An 11,807-nucleotide genomic window follows, 5' to 3' on the forward strand; every position below is an offset into this window, starting at 1 on the left:
TTTTATAAACCTCTGCAAGGTCACCCGTCAGCCTCCAATGCTCCAGGGAAAACAGCCCCAGTCTATTCACCAGAAAAGAAAATGCTGGAAAATCTCAACAGGTCTGGCAGCATCTGCAAGGAAAGAAAAGAGCTGACGTTTCAAGTCTAACTGACCCTTTGTCAAAGCTCAAAGTCTATTCAGCCTCTCCCTAAAACTCAAACCCTCTAACCCTGGCAACATCCTTCTAAATCTTTTCTGAACCCTTTCAAGTTTTACAACATCCTTCCTATAGCAGAGAGACCAGAACTGGATGCAATATTCCAATGTCGTAATAAATGTCCTGCACAGCCGCAACATGACCTCCCAACTCCTACACTCAATGCACTGTCCAATAAAGGCACGTTTACAAATGCCTTCTTCACTATCCTGCCGACCTGGGACTTCACTTTCGAGGAACTATGAACCTGCACTCCAAGGTCTCTTTGTTTAGCAACATTCCCCAGGACCTTACTATAAAGTGTATAAGTACTGCTTTGCCCTGATTTGCCTTTCCAAAATGCAGGACTTTGCATTTATCTAAATTGAACTCTATCTGCCACTCCTCAGCCCATTGGCCCATCTGATCAGGATCCCATTGTAATCTGCAGTAACCTTCTTTGCTGTCCACTACACCACCAATTTTGTTGTCACCTGCAAACCTACTAACTATACATCCTATGTTCACATCCAAATCATTTATGTAAATGATAAAAACTAGTGGACCCAGCACCGATCCTTGTGGAACTCCACTGGTCACAGGCCTCCAGTCTGAAAAGCAACCCTCCATCACCGCCCTCTGTCTTCTACCTTCAAACCAGTTCTGTACCCAAATTGCTAGCTCTCCTTTTAACCCATGTGATCTTGTTAACTTTAGTTTAGAAATTAATACCTGTCTCACCCTGAAAATGAAACAAAACCCGGTGCTTTGATAATCAGCTGTCAATTTTTAAAATCCTAAATTCAAGTGCCAATCCTTTTCATGATGTGGACAACTCAGATTTTAATAAACTAAGTTATTTTAAAATAAATATTGCAGCTTCCAGAGCTTTCGAATTGTCTGGTTTGAATTTGTGTTTGAGTATCTAAAGCAGGATTGCTATGGATGTTTTTCTGACACTGCGCTGGTTGTCACCTTAAAAAAAATTCAGCTGCACCCAGCATCATGGATTTTAAATTCATTATATCTCCTTTGTTGTCATTGTTATAAATCTTAACATTTAACAACAGCTGGACCCTGTCTAAATAGTATGCCACCCGAATGTTACACTACATTTAAACAATTTTGCAGAGCAAACCTGGGTGGAACAGGATGTGATTACTTAATTTATCAAATTAGGTTCCTGCATAAAGCAAGTACAATATTCGCTCTGCTTGGATATAGTTTGAAATTTCTCAGACCCTGAGGGAATAACATTCCAGGATATAATTCAACTCTAAAATCAATACTATTTATTGCACAGATGATATATTTATCACCACAACAGCAGGAAAGCATTGCATCCACAGGGTATTTGGTCATGCTCCTTTTCAGTTACATCGTCTTCAAACCAATCTTCAACAGATATCAGCCTACCAATTTTTCTAAAGGATGAATCCACATCTTATTAATTGCTTTTGTTCAAAGCGACCTGTATGTATCCAATTGGTTAAAAAAATTTGCATTTTTATAGAGCCTTTTACCAGCTCAGGATGTTTTGTATGGCATTATAGTCAAGCACTGTGTGAAGTGTAGCCTCTGTTGTCATGTAGGAAGCACAGCAATTAATTTGTGCACAAACTCCATCCAAACAGCAAAATGATGCTGATCAGATCATCTGTTTTTGGGGTTGAGGGATAAAAATGAACCAGGTTACCTGAAGAAATTCACACTTTCCAAAAACAGTGCACAAGATCTTTTCTACGTGCTTTCTTCATAACTTCTACTGGACTTGAAACGTTACCTCTGTTCCTCTCTCCACAGATGCTGCCAGACTTGCTGAGTTTCTCCAGCACTTTCCATTTCAGAATTGCAACATCTGCAGTTATTTATTTTATTCCTTCATTACTGATCTGCACTCAAAAGTGTAGATCGCCTACTGCACTCTGGTTATCATTACCCATTGTCCAGTTTGCTGGATGTGCCACAAGGTGATGCCAACAGTGTGGAATTAATTCCTGCATCAGCTGGTGTCGCCATGAAAGTCCTACCTTCTCAACCTCGCCTTTCACCTCAGAGATGGTGATCCTCAGGTTAAACTCACCACCAGACATCTCTCTTTCTTTCCCTAATGAGAGAGAAGCGCTGGGGTCCTCTTGGATTTTGACAACAATGCTTAGTTTTCTATCATTAACCAAATAATTACCCTACTCCTATACCCATTTTATTCTCTTTGATTTACAACATCTCTTACAATCCATCCCCCCCCACCCAACCTCCCCACACTAAAGCACTCTCTACTGCCCTAGCTATAAAATTCAACAGAATATTGCTCCCAAAAATGTTCAAATTAAGCTGGTCCCCACAGTACAGCTCCCACTTTGTCCATTTTTGCCATTGCCTCCCAAATTGAAACACATTTCTTCCGCACCAGTCTTTGAGTCATCTCTCTAATCTTATTTACCCCATGCCAATTTGCTTGTGGCTCAGATAATAATCTAGAGATTATTAACTTTAAGGTTCTACTGTCTGATTTATTCCTGATGAAGGGCTTTTGCCCGAAACGTCGATTTCGCTGCTCGTTGGATGCTGCCTGAACTGCTGTGCTCTTCCAGCACCACTAATCCAGTATTTGGTTTTCAGCATCTGCAGTCATTGTTTTTACCCACTTGACCCAAAGAGCCTGCTCCACTATTCAGTATGACCATGGCTGATCATTGAACTCAAATCCCTAATCATTCTATCCCCCGTATCTCTTGAACCCATTAGCCACAAAAGATATATCAACCTTCTTCTTGGAAACACATAATGTTTTGGCCTTTCTGTGGTAATGAATTGGACAGGCTCACCACTCTCTGGGTGAAGAAGATTCTCATCTTTGTTCTAAAACTGTTTCCATCTATGTTCAAACTATGACAACTGGTTATGGCTTCCCCCATCATTGGGAACATCCTTCTTGCCACAAACCTAACCCTAGCCCGAACCCTGACTCTAACCCTAAGCCTAACCTGACCCTAACCCTAAACCTAACACTAACCCTATTTCCACCTATCTTTAAACTATGAACCCTGGTTCTGGGTTCCCCCATCATTGGGAACATCCTTCCTGCAACTAACCTAACCCTAACCCTAACCCTGACCCTGACGCTAACCCTAACCCTGACCCTAACCCTGACTCTAACCCAAACCCTAACCCTAACCCTAACCCTGACCCTAACCCTGACCCTAACCCTGACTCTAACCCTAACCCTGACCCTAACCGTGACCCTAACCCTGACCCTAACCCTGACTCTAACCCTAACCCTGACCCTAACCCTGACTCTAACCCTAACCCTGACCCTAACCCTAACCCTGACCCTAACCCTGACCCTGACCCTAACCCTAACCCTGACTCTAACCCTGACCCTAACCCTAACCCTAACTCTAACCCAAACCCTAACCCTGACCCTAACCCTGACACTAACCCTAACTCTAACCCTGACCCTAACCCTAACCCTAACCCTGACCCTAACCTATCTAGCCCTGTTAGAAGTTTAAAGGTATCTATGAGATTCCTCTCACTCTTCTAAACTCCAGAGAATACAATTCTAGCCAATTCAATCTCTCCTCATATATTAGTTCTGCCATGCCAGGAATCAACACTAAAACATGAGATAAAAATTAGTGATGGAGAGGTTTAGGAAGGTTAATCTAGAGTTGAAGGCACTTGGCATTAGTTGTGCAATAATTAAAATCAAGGATGAAGTAGGGGCCAGAACTGGAGGAATGCAGAGGTCTCAGAGGCTTACTGCAGCTGGAGGAGATTAATGAGATCGGAAGGAATTGCAAATAAGGATGAGAGTGTTAAAGTTGAGGAGTCATTGGGATAGCATTCTAATATAGGCAGCACCATGGGGATAATGGGTGAACAGGGCTTAGTGTGAGACTTATTACAGAATAGAACAGTACAAAACACAATATTCTGCTCTAGTGCATGTATCCTCTCTAATGATGACCAAAACATCTCCTGTATGTTGCAGCAGTACAACCATTCTCCAGTGAACAGGGAGGAAAAGAGTTAAGAATGGGAAGAACAGATCTTTCAAGCATTCAGTGCAACAAATTAAACTAAAAAAATACGTCAAGGCGAATGCAAAAAACTTAAGAATGGTCACATAGTGACATGAAGCAGGGGCATTGAATGAGTGACCTGTCATTTCCTTAAATTTCAAGTAGACAAGACCAAATGGTTGGCTTGCTTGTGGCTCAGGGACCGTGGCATAGCGCATACATGAATCTCCAATGATCATAAGCTCCAGAGATAGCAAGATTATCCCCTGTGTGAATGATGTGAGGCTTACCGGCTGTGGGAGATGATGAATGAGGCTGAATCCATCTTGGATCAGCGATTACATCATTGGTATACCACAGCTCAGAGTTCTCGTCAACACACTGTGCAAACTTGAAGGGAAAAATAATGTAAAAATTAAGTTCTTCCTGACTGGATCTCGAAACAACATTTTGAGGATGACATATGTCTTGATTCTGAGGCAGTGAGATTAGGCAGTATATACACTTTCAGCACAATTGGCATTTAACAGTCAGATCTTGTGCAGCTATTGTAAAGTAGAGCATAAGAAAAAAAAATCAGACCTTCTTCTCCCCTCTTAGTCTGTTTGAAGCCTGAAATTTGTTTCAAACATAATTTTGAAATGACTGGTCTCATGTTTTGGTGCACTTATCCCTCTCTTCTCTCACGCTCGCTTTACCTTTGCTGTTTTGGATGGAATTGAATACAGTTTGAATGGTGCCTGGACTTTTGGTGTGGATAGAATAGTCACTGTGTGATCTCATTCAGCAATGACTCGATTGTGGGGGATCTAGTCACAGATTTACAAAACAAGATAAACAATGAGTGTCACAGAAAGCAAAGCAGGTTGAGGGAGATTGTGGCGTCATGGTAATATCACTGGGCTAGTATTCCAGAAGCCTTGGCTTAATACTCTGGGCATGTAATTAAAAGACCTCTCAAGGCACTGATGTCAGTTTCCATCCAGCAGGGTATTTCACCGGTGTAGGAATGTTTATGTAAGCCATCGAAGATGTGATAAAACTCACATAACATATTTTTGGAATTCGGATGTTTTTCAGTAAAGGGAGAGAGGCAGATAAGTTTTGATCAGTTCTGTGAAAGTTTTTATTAAGGTCAGAAAGTCAATTTGGAACAGTGACTTAAATACACCAGTTCTAAGAAACTATATGACTTCAGCCAACTGAAAAAAACTTGGCGTCAGTAATGGGGACCATGAGAACTATCATTGATTGTTGTGAAGGTTCATCTGGTTCACTGATGTCCTTCTAGGAAGGAAATCTGTCATGCTTACCATGTCTGGCCTACATGTAGCTCCAGACCCACAAATGAGTTGACTCTTAACTGCCCTCTGAATTAGTTTAGCAAGCCACTTATTTCAATGGCAGTTAAGGATAAGTAATAAATGATGGCTTTTCCTGAAACATGGTCAACTAGGTAGACTCATACAATGTGAGTTCCCTGACTGGGGCTGTTAATCTGGTCCAAACAGAGAGCCCTGGCTGACAGATATTAACAGGAGTGTCAGACATTGAGAATGAGCTTGGAGGGAGCTGGATCAGTGTCAAGGACGCTCCACATGTAAATCAAGGATGACTTGGTGACTGAATACCGGGTTCGCTAGAGTTATTTCACTCACATCCCAGGAAAGCATTTTCTAAACAAAGCCTCTGACCCTAATACTCTGCATGTTTATCAACACACGGTACACTACACAGTTGAAACTCAAGATGCTACCAAAAGCAGTAGAAGGTACAGAGAACTAGAGCATGCTATCAATAATTATACAAGATGTGACATTGATTAATTGATATTTTTCCCGGTTGAATATCATACTTCAACACATCCTGCATGTCAATGGCTGTGAATACACAATTCTAGTGATTCATGAAAGGAGGTGTTCTCGCTGTGTAAAGAAATATTTAAACAGTCAAACATTGTGTCGCTGCTTCAGAAATCATAGTTGCTGCATTCTAATGGCTATCTAATGGTTATATAATGCTAAAGTTTATGTGAATTCCAAAGATGAAAGGTAACAGAAATAATTACACTTCAGCACTCAAACATTTCACAATGCGTTCTTGTGTGTGAAAACCTTCATTTATGAAGGGCACTCTAAACAATAGCACAGCATAATTCTTCAAATTAAAGTGGTGCTTTATCTACATCCTGAGCAATAACATGTAGAGGACAACAAACCCTTGATTATAACTCCCAGGACATTATTCAGCTTTCAATAGGTTACTTTCTGCCATCATATCCAACAAATCCAATCTAACACAGTCGTATTAGTTTAATGAATGCATCTATCATCATTTAGGACTGTTAATATTAAACTTCAAAGTTGAAGTTTAACACTACAACAAAAATCTGAAATCTGACTGAAACCTTAAACGTTATAACACAATCTACTTGATTAGACGCTGTAGGTTCCAAAATTTATAACCTCTGCACAACCTCTGTGCCAAGATAACTTTCCAAATGTATATATTATTAGAAGGACATAAAGTCTGTTATAAAATACACCATTATATTGTGCCTTGATAAAAATAATGGTGAAAAAGACAGGCTACATGTTATAATTGTACAGAAATTTCAATGGTATGTCTTTTCTCCATGTCTAATTAGATACCCCTGCTGAAAAAGTTTAACTTTAATTTGAACATGCCATCTTTAATTGTCCAACAGTCTATGGATCTCAAAGTCAACAACTGGTTTTAATCTCTGATGTGCATCAGGGCCTTGGTGAGATCACATCCAGAATGTTGAGTGCAGTTTTGGTCCCCCAACCCAAGAACAGACTTGGCATTGATGGAGTGCAACTGAGGTTCACTAGGCTAGTACCAGGGATGACAGAATTGTCATACAAGGAGAAATCAGTTCAACATGGCATGTGTTCACTACTGTTTAAAAGTTTGAGAGGGAATGTAATTAAAATGTATAACTAGGCTAGTACCAGGGATGACAGAATTGTCATACAAGGAGAAATCAGTTCAACATGGCATGTGTTCACTACTGTTTAAAAGTTTGAGAGGGAATGTAATTAAAATGTATAAAATTCTAACGGAGATAGCCAGCCTGGATGCAGGGAGTGTGGTTCCCCTGGTTAATCACCGGGGGCGCAGTCTCAGGCAAATGGAGCAGACCATTTAGGACTGAGTCATAGAGTCATCCAGCATGAAACAGGCCCTTCGGTCCAACTCATCCATGCTGACCAGGTTCCCTAAACTGAACTAGTCCAATTTGCCTGCATTTGGCTCATATCCCTCTTAACTTTTCCTATTCATGAGATGAGGAAGCATTTCTTCAGTCAGTTGATGGTAAAACTGTGGAATTCACTACTTCAGAAGGCAGAGTCATGGAGTATATTCAGGAAAGAGATTGCATTTTTAGATATTAAAGAAATCAAAGGGTATGGGGGAAAGTGAGATAGATATCCAGCCATGAGCATATTGAGTGGAGGAGCAAGTTTGAAGGGCTGAATGGTCCACTGCTCATATTTTCAATGTTTAAACAATATCATCTGTAGACAGAGGACCAGATTACAGTCACAGTGAAACCAAGGTTGTATCATAAACTACAATATAAAGTCAGGGAAAGCAAGTTCCATTGCAGCCAAATGACTGTCCTAATAACAATCAGACAGAGCATTTGTTTCGACAACTTGGGCAAGAAACTATTACTTCATGAGATTTGAACATGTTTTCTGGACTCAAAATGTTAACTTTGTTTTTTCTTTCCACAGTTGCTGCCAGACTGGCTGAGTTTCTCCAGCAATTTCTGTTTCTGTCTCAGATCTTCAGCATGCGCAGTTCTTTGTTTTATGAAAGGATTGAAGCTCCCTGGGAGATAATGGGGGCTATCAGTGGGTGAAAATGGATTGCCTGTGCTGAAAGCAACCCATGTCATGGCAGGACCTGGGGCTATGGAGATGGGTGACAGACCAAGAACAGGGCATTCATGTTCTAAAATTGTTAAAACTCGATGCTGAGTCCTGAACGCTGTGAGGTACCTAAGTAAAAGGTGAGGTACAGGCTGGGGAAGCAACACCTCACCTTTCACTTGGGCAATGTGCACATGGGGCTGGCATGTGAGTTAACTGTGATACAGTCTCTGTACACATGATACCCATTGCTCCACCTGGTTAAGGCATTCACAATAAACACACACGTATAGAAGTTCTTAAATAATTTACTGGTTTCGTTTTGTATTGCATGTTTTACGGCTTCATTTCTTTTCATACATCTGAGAAATCCACAGTCAGAAAAGTGATTTATAGAAGATGAAGAAACAGATCACAGCACCTCTTGTGCAGATAAATGAAAGCCTGAGGCAATTGCTGAAGGACACTGGCAGAGATTTGATAGGGAAGGCACAATTATACAAATATTTTGGATATATTGAGAAATCCAAACCTACTGGCAAAACATGCTGCTTGATATTCAAAATAATGTCTCTGTTCTTCACTCACTTCGATAGAGCACAGTGCTTTGTGGGACTCCATATCAATCCTGTTTGGATTCCGTGCAGTTGAAAGGTTGTTTTATAGGTGAAGAACACATCTCACAGAAGTGGGCATCGATATGGATCGTCAATCAATATTAAATCAATCAACATCAGAGAAGGGAAGGATTCCCTTGATGGAGAGTCTTTCACAGCCTCAGACTGTCCCAGTATGCATCAAAGTCAATGAAATGCTTTTCAAAATGTAATCACTGCTGTACTGTGGGAAACGTGAAGACCAATTTGAACACAGCAGGATCCAATAAACATCTTTGGAAGGGCTTCTTTTATGAAGAAAGATTGAGCAAGTTGGGGTTTCAAAGAATGAGGGGGTGATCATATTGAAACTTACAAGGTCCCGAGGGGACAGGAAAGGAAGAATTCCCCAAGGATGTTTCCTCTTGAGACGAGGGGGACAAACTAAAAATAAGAGGTCTCCCTTTTAGAACAAAGTTGAGGAGAATATTCCTTTCTCTGACGGGGTCGTAAGAGAGTGGAATTCTCTTCCCCAATAGCTAGTGGAGGCTGGGTCACTGCATTTAATACTGGCTGAGTTGGGTAGAGTTTTGAGAGACAGGGGTTACATGGAGATACAGATTGGAAACCACAGCAAAGTTGAGCCACAATCTTACTGCACAACAGGCTTGAGGGAGCTAATCACCAACTCTTACTCCTGATTTCTCTGTTCCTACAAACAGCAATGTAATCATCCCCACCATATCTCGGTTTTACAGGTGTTGGCTGGAGGCTCGGTATTGCAATGAGGATGAGGATTGCTCGCCCATTCTTCACCTCTGATTGTTTACATCCACCTGGGAGCACAGACGCTGCCTGTGTTTCCTAAAAGATGGCATTCTGACAGTGCTGCCTCTCTGCAGTGCAGCATTGCCCTGGAGTGTCAGCACAGAGGCCACTTCCTAACCTCTGGAATGGGGCCAGGAGCTCAAAATGTTCTGATGAAAGCCGCAGCTAATACTATGGAATCTGGTTCATTCCAAAAGAACGATGCCAATCATCAAAATAGTTAATAATATCAAGTTTACATCCTATTTGGATTCCAAAGGAAGGGATTTAATATTATACACTAAGTTCTAGATCAATTAAGTGATGTACTAAGGAGTTTGCTCTTGGGGGAGATGTTCACTATTGATTGGACAATGTTCTGAACCATTCATGACTCCTCCAATACTGAAGCAGTCCATGTTCATATGGATCAAGACCTAGTCAATATCCAGGCTTGGGCTGAAAAATGATAGGTCTTGAAGTGGATTCCTTCACACACTGAACTGTAAGTCTATAAGAACATGGTCTGTTAAGTCAAGGGCGTGTTTCTTGGGTGCGTTGGTACTGCCAGAGGGTGAGAGTGGCATAGCGGTAATGTCATTGGACCAGAAATCCATACACCTAGGTTAATGTTCAGGTAGTGAGTGCTTGAGTTTCAGCATGGCGGATGGTGAAATTTGAATTCAAAACAAAATCTGGAATAAAGAACTGGCCTAATGGAAGCCACGTATCCCCTGACAATTATTGTAAAGACCCATCTGGTACATTAATGCCTCTTCCAGAGGATGAAACCTGCTGTCTTTACTTGGTCTAATCTACATGTGACTCCAGGCCCACAGCAATGTGTCTTTTAGGCAATAAATGCTGGCCTAGTCACACCCCACTGACACATTTCTGACAAATGTTGTTAGGTGAAATGGCTTATGTTGTGCATATCTAAGTCCAGTCATATAACTCAGAGATCCCTCTCTCCAGGAGACCTCCATGCCATGCTGTATTGTGGCTTAAGGAGAGGCCTGATTTGTATTTGCTATGACCGCTGGGGATTCATATTACAGAAATGCTATTCCAGTTCTGATTACATAGAATCCCTACAGTGTGGAAGCAGGCTATTCAGCCCATCAGATCCACACCACCCCAATAAAGAGCCCTCCAGTCTGGACTCCCCAACCCCAGGGAAAAGACTCCGTCCATTCATCCGACCCATGCCCTCCATAACCCTGCAAACCTCCATATGGTCACCCTTCAGCCCCCGATGCCCCGGGGAAAACAGCCTCTCCCTGTAGCCCAAATCCTCCAACCCTGGCAACATCTCTGCAAATCTCCTCTGAACCCCCTCAAGTCTCACAACATCCTTCTGACAGGAAGGAGACCAGCAGTATTCCAACAGTGGCCCAAACAATGTCCTGCACAGCTGCAACATGACCTCCCAACTCCTGCACTCAACACTCTGACCAATAAAGGAAAGCATACCAAGCGCCTTCCTCACCACCCCATCCACCCGTGACTCCACCTTCAAGGAGCCATAAACCTGCACTCCAAGGTCTCCTTGTTCAGCAACACTCCCTAGGACCCCACCATTAAGTGTACAAATCCTACCAAGATTTGCTTGCACATCCCTATGGGCCAATTTAGCATGGCCAATCCACCCTAACCTGCACATCTCTGGGTGTGTGGGAGGAAACCGGAGCACCTGGAGGAAACCCAAGCAGACACGGGGAAAATGTGCAAACTCCACACAGACAGTTACCCGAGGCTGGATTCGAACCCCAGTCCCTGGCGCTGGGAGGCAATGGTGCTAACCACTGAGCCATCATGCCACCCTACATGGTATCAATCTCCCGACCCCCATTGCAAATGGGTGCCTGTGATTGTTGCTATCACAGCCCTGGGAGACCAAAGCAATAGGCCGCAGGTCTGGTCTGATATCAGTAGTGGACCCTTTCAACCTTTGGTCCAGTTTACTGAGTGCCCCTGATCAACCTGTCTGATTGTCTGCGCTATTGTATGAAACTACTAACGGCCAACAGCGTGGGATCATTTTGTGCCAAGGCCTCAGTGGATACCCGGTCTTTGAGTGCTAGCGGCCTAGGCCATTTCTTCCTTGGGCAGGCCTGGAGTGTTGTCTGGGAGGGTTTGACTGGTGTAAGGGTGTTCCCGTCTCTGAACTAGAAAAAGGTGGCAATCTCTGAGCTAGCGGAGGAAGTGGGAGATTTGGTGTGAGGAGCTGTTGTGCCCAGGTGCTGCCCACCCCCCACCTTCAGGATGGGGCTTGTGTGGGTGTTGCTGGTGCCTG

The sequence above is a fragment of the Chiloscyllium punctatum genome, chromosome 11 (assembly GCF_047496795.1).
Source record: "Chiloscyllium punctatum isolate Juve2018m chromosome 11, sChiPun1.3, whole genome shotgun sequence".
NCBI lineage: Eukaryota > Metazoa > Chordata > Chondrichthyes > Orectolobiformes > Hemiscylliidae > Chiloscyllium > Chiloscyllium punctatum.